Here is a 6,588-nt window from a genome sequence, read left to right as displayed (position 1 = left end):
ATATATATATATATATATACATACACACACATACATACATACTCCATCTCAAAAATATATATATATACATATATATATGTATATAGATACAAATTGTGTATGATTTATTAGATTTTAACAAGTCTTTCATTCTGTACTTATATGTTAATATAATTATTAGAGAAATAATCTTGTTTTATATATATATGTGTGTGCTATATATTATATGTGGGTGAGTATATTCAGAAAATTTAATCTTTGTATACACAGAGAGAAGTGAGTTAATTAAGTTCCCTCCATTTCATTTAAGAAGACATTGATGTGTTTTAAACACTTGAAAGTAGCTTGAAACAAAATGGTTAAAGTTAGAAATGATAACCAAAAGGAGATAAATAATCTATATGAAGAATTCATGTAGTTTACTTATGCTATAATATATTATGATATAATTATATCTGCAGGGCCTAATGAATGATACTTATTTTTGTCTTTATACCAAAATACTCTAAGGCACTGTGCTATTATGGTATTCCTTCAAGCATCAATTTCTTTGTGGCTTTTGGCTTATCCTTCTACATCCATTCTATTATCTAATTTTCTAATTTTCTTGAAGTAGGATATGAGTATTTTTCTTTTTTTATTGTAATTTAGGTTCTGGGGTACATGGGCAGATCATTCATAATTGTTACATAGGTACATACATGGCAAGGTGGTTTGCTGCCTTCATCCACCCATCACCTATATCTGGTATTTCTCCCCTCATGATCCCTCCCTAACCTCCCCCCAAGCTGTCCCTCCCCTAGCACCCCCTACTGACCACAGTGTGTGATGCTCCCTCCTGGTGTCCATGTGTTCTAATTGTTCAACACCCGCCTGTGAGTGGGAACATACAGTGTTTGGTTTTCTGTTCTTGTGACAGTTTGCTGAGAATGATGGTTTCCAGATTCACCCATGTCCCTATGAAGGACACGAAGTCATCATTTTTTATGGCTGTGTAGTATTCCATGGTGTATATGTGCCACATTTTCTCCCCAGTCTATAAATGATGGATATTTCGGTTGGTTCCAGGTCTTTGCTATTGTAAACAGTGCCACAATGAACATACGTGTACATGTGTCTTTATAATAGAATGATTTAAAATTCTTTGGGTACGTTCTCAGTAATGGAATTGCTGGGTCAAATGGTATTTCTATTTCTAGATCCTTGAGGAATTGCCACACTGTCTTCCACAATGGTTGAACTAATTTACACTCCCACCAACAGTTGTAAAAGTGTTCCTATTTCTCCACATTCTCTCCAGCATCTGTTGTCTCCAGATTTTTTAATCATGGCCATTCTAACTGGTGTGAGATGGTATCTCAATATGGTTTTGATTTGCATTTCTCTAGTGACCAGTGATGATGAGCATTTTTTCATATGTTTGTTGGTCTCATTGATGTCTTCTTTAGTAAAGTGTCTGTTTGTCCACTTTTGAATATGTTTGTTTTTTTCTTGTAAATCTGTTTTAGTTCTTAGCCCTTTCTCAGATGGGTAGATTGCAAAAAAATTTTCCCATTCTATTAGTTGCTGGTTCACTCTAATGATTCTTCCTTTGCTGTACAGAAGCTCTGGAGTTTAATTAGATCCCATTTGTCTATTTTGGCTTTTGCTGCCATTGCTTTTGGTGTATTAGCCATGAAGTCCTTGCCTATGTCTATGTGCTGAATGGTTTTGCCTAGGTTTTCTTCTAGGGTTTTTATGATGTTAGGTCTTATGTTTAGATCTTTAATCCATCTGGAGTTAATTTTAGTGTAATGTGTCAGGAAGGGGTCCAGTTTCTGGTTTCTGCACATGGCTAGCCAGTTTTCCCAACACCATTTATTAAACAGGGAATCATTACCCCATTGCTTGTTTTTGTGAGGCTTTTCAAAGATCAGATGATTGTAGATGTGTGTTGTTGCTTCTGAGGCCTCTGTTCTGTTCCATTGGTCTATGTCTCTGTTTTGGTCCCAGTACCATGCTGTTCTGATTACTGTAGCCTCGTAGTATAGTTTGAAGTCAGGCAGTGTGATGCCTCCAACTTTGTTCTTTTTGCTTAGAATTGACTTGGCTATGCGGGCTCTCTTTTGGTTCCACATGAAGTTTGAAGTGGTTATTTCCAATTCTGTGAAGAAGGTCATTGGTAGCTTGATGGGGATATCGTTGAATCTATAAATTACTTTGGGGAGTATGGCCATTTTCAAGATCTTGATTCTTCCCAACCATGAGCATGGGATGTTTTTCCATCTGTTTGTGTCCTCTCTTATTTCACTGAGCAGTGGTTTGTAGTTCTCCTTGAAGAGGTCCTTTACATCCTTTGTTAGTTGTATTCCTAGGTATTTTATTCTCTTTGTAGCAATTGTGAATGGGAGTTCACTTTTGATTTGTCTCTCTGTGTGTTATTGGTGTATAGAAATGCTTGTGATTTCTGCACATTGATTTTGTATCCTGAGATTTTGCTGAAGTTTCTTATCAGTTTCAGGAGGTTTGGGGCTGAGATGATGGGGTCTTCTAAATATACAATCATGTCATCTGCCAGTAGAGACAATCTGACTTCCTCTCTTCCTATTTGAATACCCTTTATTTCTTTCTCTTGCCTGATTGCCCTGGCTAGAACTTCCAATACTGTATTGAATAGGAGTGGTGAGAGAGGGATTCCTTTTCTTGTGCCAGTTTTCAAGGGGAATGCTTCCAGTTTTTGCCCCTTCATTATAATATTGGCTGTGGGTTTGTCATAAATAGCTCTTATTATTTTGAGATACATTCCATCAATATCTAGTTCATTGAAAGTTTTTAAGAGAACTAAAAACCACTGCTCAAGTAAATAAGCGAAGACACAAACAAATGGAAAAACATTCCATGTTCATGGCTAGGAAGAATCAATATCATAAAAATGGCCATAATCCCCAAGTAATTTGTAGATTCAGTGCTATCCCCATCAAGCTACCATTTCACAGAACTGGAAAAAAAAACACCTTAAACTTTATGTGGAACCAAAAAAAAGAGCCCACATAGCCAAGACAGTCCTAAGCAAAAAGAACAAACCTGGAGGCATCATGCTACCTGATGTCAAATTATACTACAAGGCTACAGTAATTAAAACCGCATGGTACTGGTACCAAAACAGAGATATAGACCAATGGAACAGAACAGAGACCTTGGAAGTAATGCCACACATCTACAACCATCTGATCTTTGACAAACCTGACAAAAACAAGCAATGGGGAAATGATTCCCTATTTAACGAATGGTGTTGGGAAAACTGGCTAGCCATATGCAGAAAGCTGAAACTGGACCCCTTCCTTACACCTTATACAAAAATTAACTCCAGATGATTAAAGATTTAAACATAAGACCTAATACCATAAAAACCCTAGAAGAAAACCTAGGCAATACCATTCAGGACATAGGCATAGGCATGGACTTCATGACTAAAACACCAAAAGCAATGGCAACAAAAGCCAAAATTGACAAATGGGATCTAATTAAACCTAAGAGCCCAACAGAATGGGAAAAAATTTTTGCCATCTACCCATCTGACAAAGGGCTAATATCCAGGATCTACAAGGAACTTAAACAAATTTACAAGAAAAAACAATCCCATCAAAAAGTGGGCAAAGGATATGAACAGACACATTTCATAAGAAGGCCTTTATGCAGCTAACAAACATATGAAAAAAAGCTCATTACCACTGGTCATTAGCGAAATGTAAATCAAAACCACATTAAGATAACATCTCACACCAGTTAGCATGGTGATCATTAAAAAATCTGGAGACAACAGATGCTGAAGAGGATGTGGAGAAATAGGAATTCCTTTACACAGCTGGTAGGAGTATAAATTAGTTCAACTACTGTGGAAGACAGTGTGGCAGTTCCTCAAGGATCTAGAAATAGAAATACCATTTGACCCAATAATCTCATTACTGGGTATATATCCAAAGCATTATAGATTGTTTTATTATAAAGACCCATGCACAGGTATGTTCACTGTGGCACTGTTTACAATAGCAAAGACTTGGAACCAGTCCAAATGCCCATCAATTATAGACTCGATAAAGAAACTGTGGCACATATATACCGTGGAATACTATGCAGCCATAAAAAAGGATAAGTTCATGTTATTTGCAGAGACATGGATGAAGCTGGACCCATCATTCTCAGCAAACTAAAACACGAGCAGAAAACCAAACACCAAATGTTCTCACTCATAAGTGGGTGTTAAACAATGAGAACACGTGGACACAGGGAGGGGAACATCACTCACTGGGGTCTGTTGGGGGGTGCACAGGCTAGGGAAGGCATAGCAGGGGGTTGGGGGATTGAGGAGGGATAACATTAAGAGAAATACCTAATGTAGATGATGGGGGGATGGATGCAGCAAACCATGGCATGTGCATGCATATGTAACAGTCCTGCACAATCTGCACATGTACCCCAGAACTTAAAGTGTAATAAAAATAAATAAATAAATAAATTGTGGCATTGATTGTGACATTGCCTCCTCCATTTCTGATTTTATTTGAGCCTTCTCTCTTCTTTTTAAAGTTAGTCTAGATAAGCGTTTTTAAACTTTAATTATCTTTTCACAAAACTAACCCTAAAATTTATTATTTAATAAAATCTCTATTTTCTTTATTCCTTCTCTAATATTTATTATTTCCTTCCAACCTCTAAATTGAGACTGTTCTTTTTTCTTGTTTCTTGACCTGCAATACTGAGCAATGGTTACATTTCCCTTTCTTTAGGGTTTTACTGGAGCTTTATTTTTTCCCTTTGCTGATGTCATGTTTCCCTGGTTATTCATGATTATTGTAAACTTGCATTCATGCCTCTGCATTTGAAGAAATACACAACTCCAAGCTAGTCTTTGCAGACTGGCTTTGACATGGGAAGCCCTTCACCTGTCATCCTGGCCAGGTATTTTGGATAGACTAGCTAGTAGGGACATTTAGCACGTGGGCTTTGTGCCCAGCTCCATGAGTAGGCTGGCCTGATGCCAGAGTCTATAGTCCTTGAATAAGTATTTAATCTACACCTTTAAATTCATACAAAAATATGGATTACTTTGTAATAATAAAAATATTTATCCATAATGAGATCAGATAAGTCCAGTCCAGGGTTTCTTAACTTTACATTATTAATATTTTGAGCTGGATAATTCTTTGTTGGGGCTAGGGGTTGTTCTGAACATTATAGGATGTGTAGCAGAATCTCTAGTTCCTATGTATTGGATTCCAACAGCATGCCTTGCTCAGCTGAGGAAAACTAAAATGTCTCCAGACATTGCCAGATATGCCTAAGGAGGAGCATCAAAGTTACCAACCATGGAACATTACTGAAAATCTTGAAACAATCAAACACTTTATGATGAGTAATTTGCCTGAAACTTGTACCTTTAACCATGAGCCGAAGATCAAAACATGTAAACTACAGTCATATAATCTGCTATTATCAGAACTCTGTTTATGTTAGAATTACTGTTTTTTATTGCATTTCTGTGCACTTTTGACCTTCAGATTTTTTTACTTTCAATGCTTCTAACAACATTTGCCAAGTTTCTCTAACAGTATACATTTTAACTATTATTTTAGGTTCAGGTATACATGTGTATGTTTGTTATATAGGTAAACTACGTGTCATGGGGGTTTGGTGTACAGATTATTTCATCATCCAGGTAATAAGCAAAGTACCTGATAGGTAGTTTTTAAAATCCTCTCTCTCCTGCCACGCTCCAGCCTAAAGTAGGCCCCGGTGTCTGTTGTTCCTCTTTGTGTCCATGTGTTCCCATTATTTACCTCCTAGTATACTTAAGAATATACAGTATTCAGTTTTCTATTCCTGCATTGATTTGCTTAGGATAATGACCTCCAGCTCCATTCATGTTGTTGCAATCAATATGATCTCATTTATTTTTATGGCTGCATAGTATTCCATGGTGTAGATGTACCATATTTTCTTAATTCAGTTTGTTATTGATTTGGGTTGATTCCATGCCTCTGCTATTGTGAATAATACTGTAATAAATATATGCTCACCTGTCTTTATGGTAATAATTTATATTCCTTGGATATACACCCAATAATGGGATTACTGGGTAAAATGGTAGTTCTTTTTTTCGGGGTTGGGTTTGGTTTTGTTTTGTTTTGTTTTGTTTTGTTTTGTTTTGTTTTTTGAGACCAAGCTTTGTTCTGTCACCCAAGCTGGAGTGAAGTGATCCTCAGCTCACTGCAACCTCTGCCTCCTGGGTTCAAGTGATTCTCCCACTTCAGCCTCTTGAGTGGCTGGGATTACAGGTGCCCGCTACCATGCATGGCTAATTTTTGTATTTTTAGTAGAGGCAGGGTTTCACTATGTTGGCCAGGCTGGTCTTGAACTCCTGACCTCAACTGATCCACCCGCCTGAGCCTCTCATTACCACTAGGCAGAGGTGAAAGATCCAGCTCTGCTTGTGGTGTCTGTGGACAATGGGAATGGCACATCCTTATCACCACTTAAAAGTGGTGAAAGTCCTGTACCTCCACTAGTCCTTCTCTGACATCATCTTAGTGGAGATGAGGGTATCTTGTTACTGCTAGGTGGGAATACAAG

Source organism: Sapajus apella, unplaced genomic scaffold, assembly GCF_009761245.1.
Source record: "Sapajus apella isolate SASKATOON/1434 unplaced genomic scaffold, GSC_monkey_1.0 scaffold12, whole genome shotgun sequence".
NCBI classification, from domain to species: Eukaryota; Metazoa; Chordata; class Mammalia; order Primates; family Cebidae; genus Sapajus; species Sapajus apella.
The sequence above is the reverse complement of the archived record's forward strand: the minus strand, read 5'-3'. Positions refer to the sequence as shown.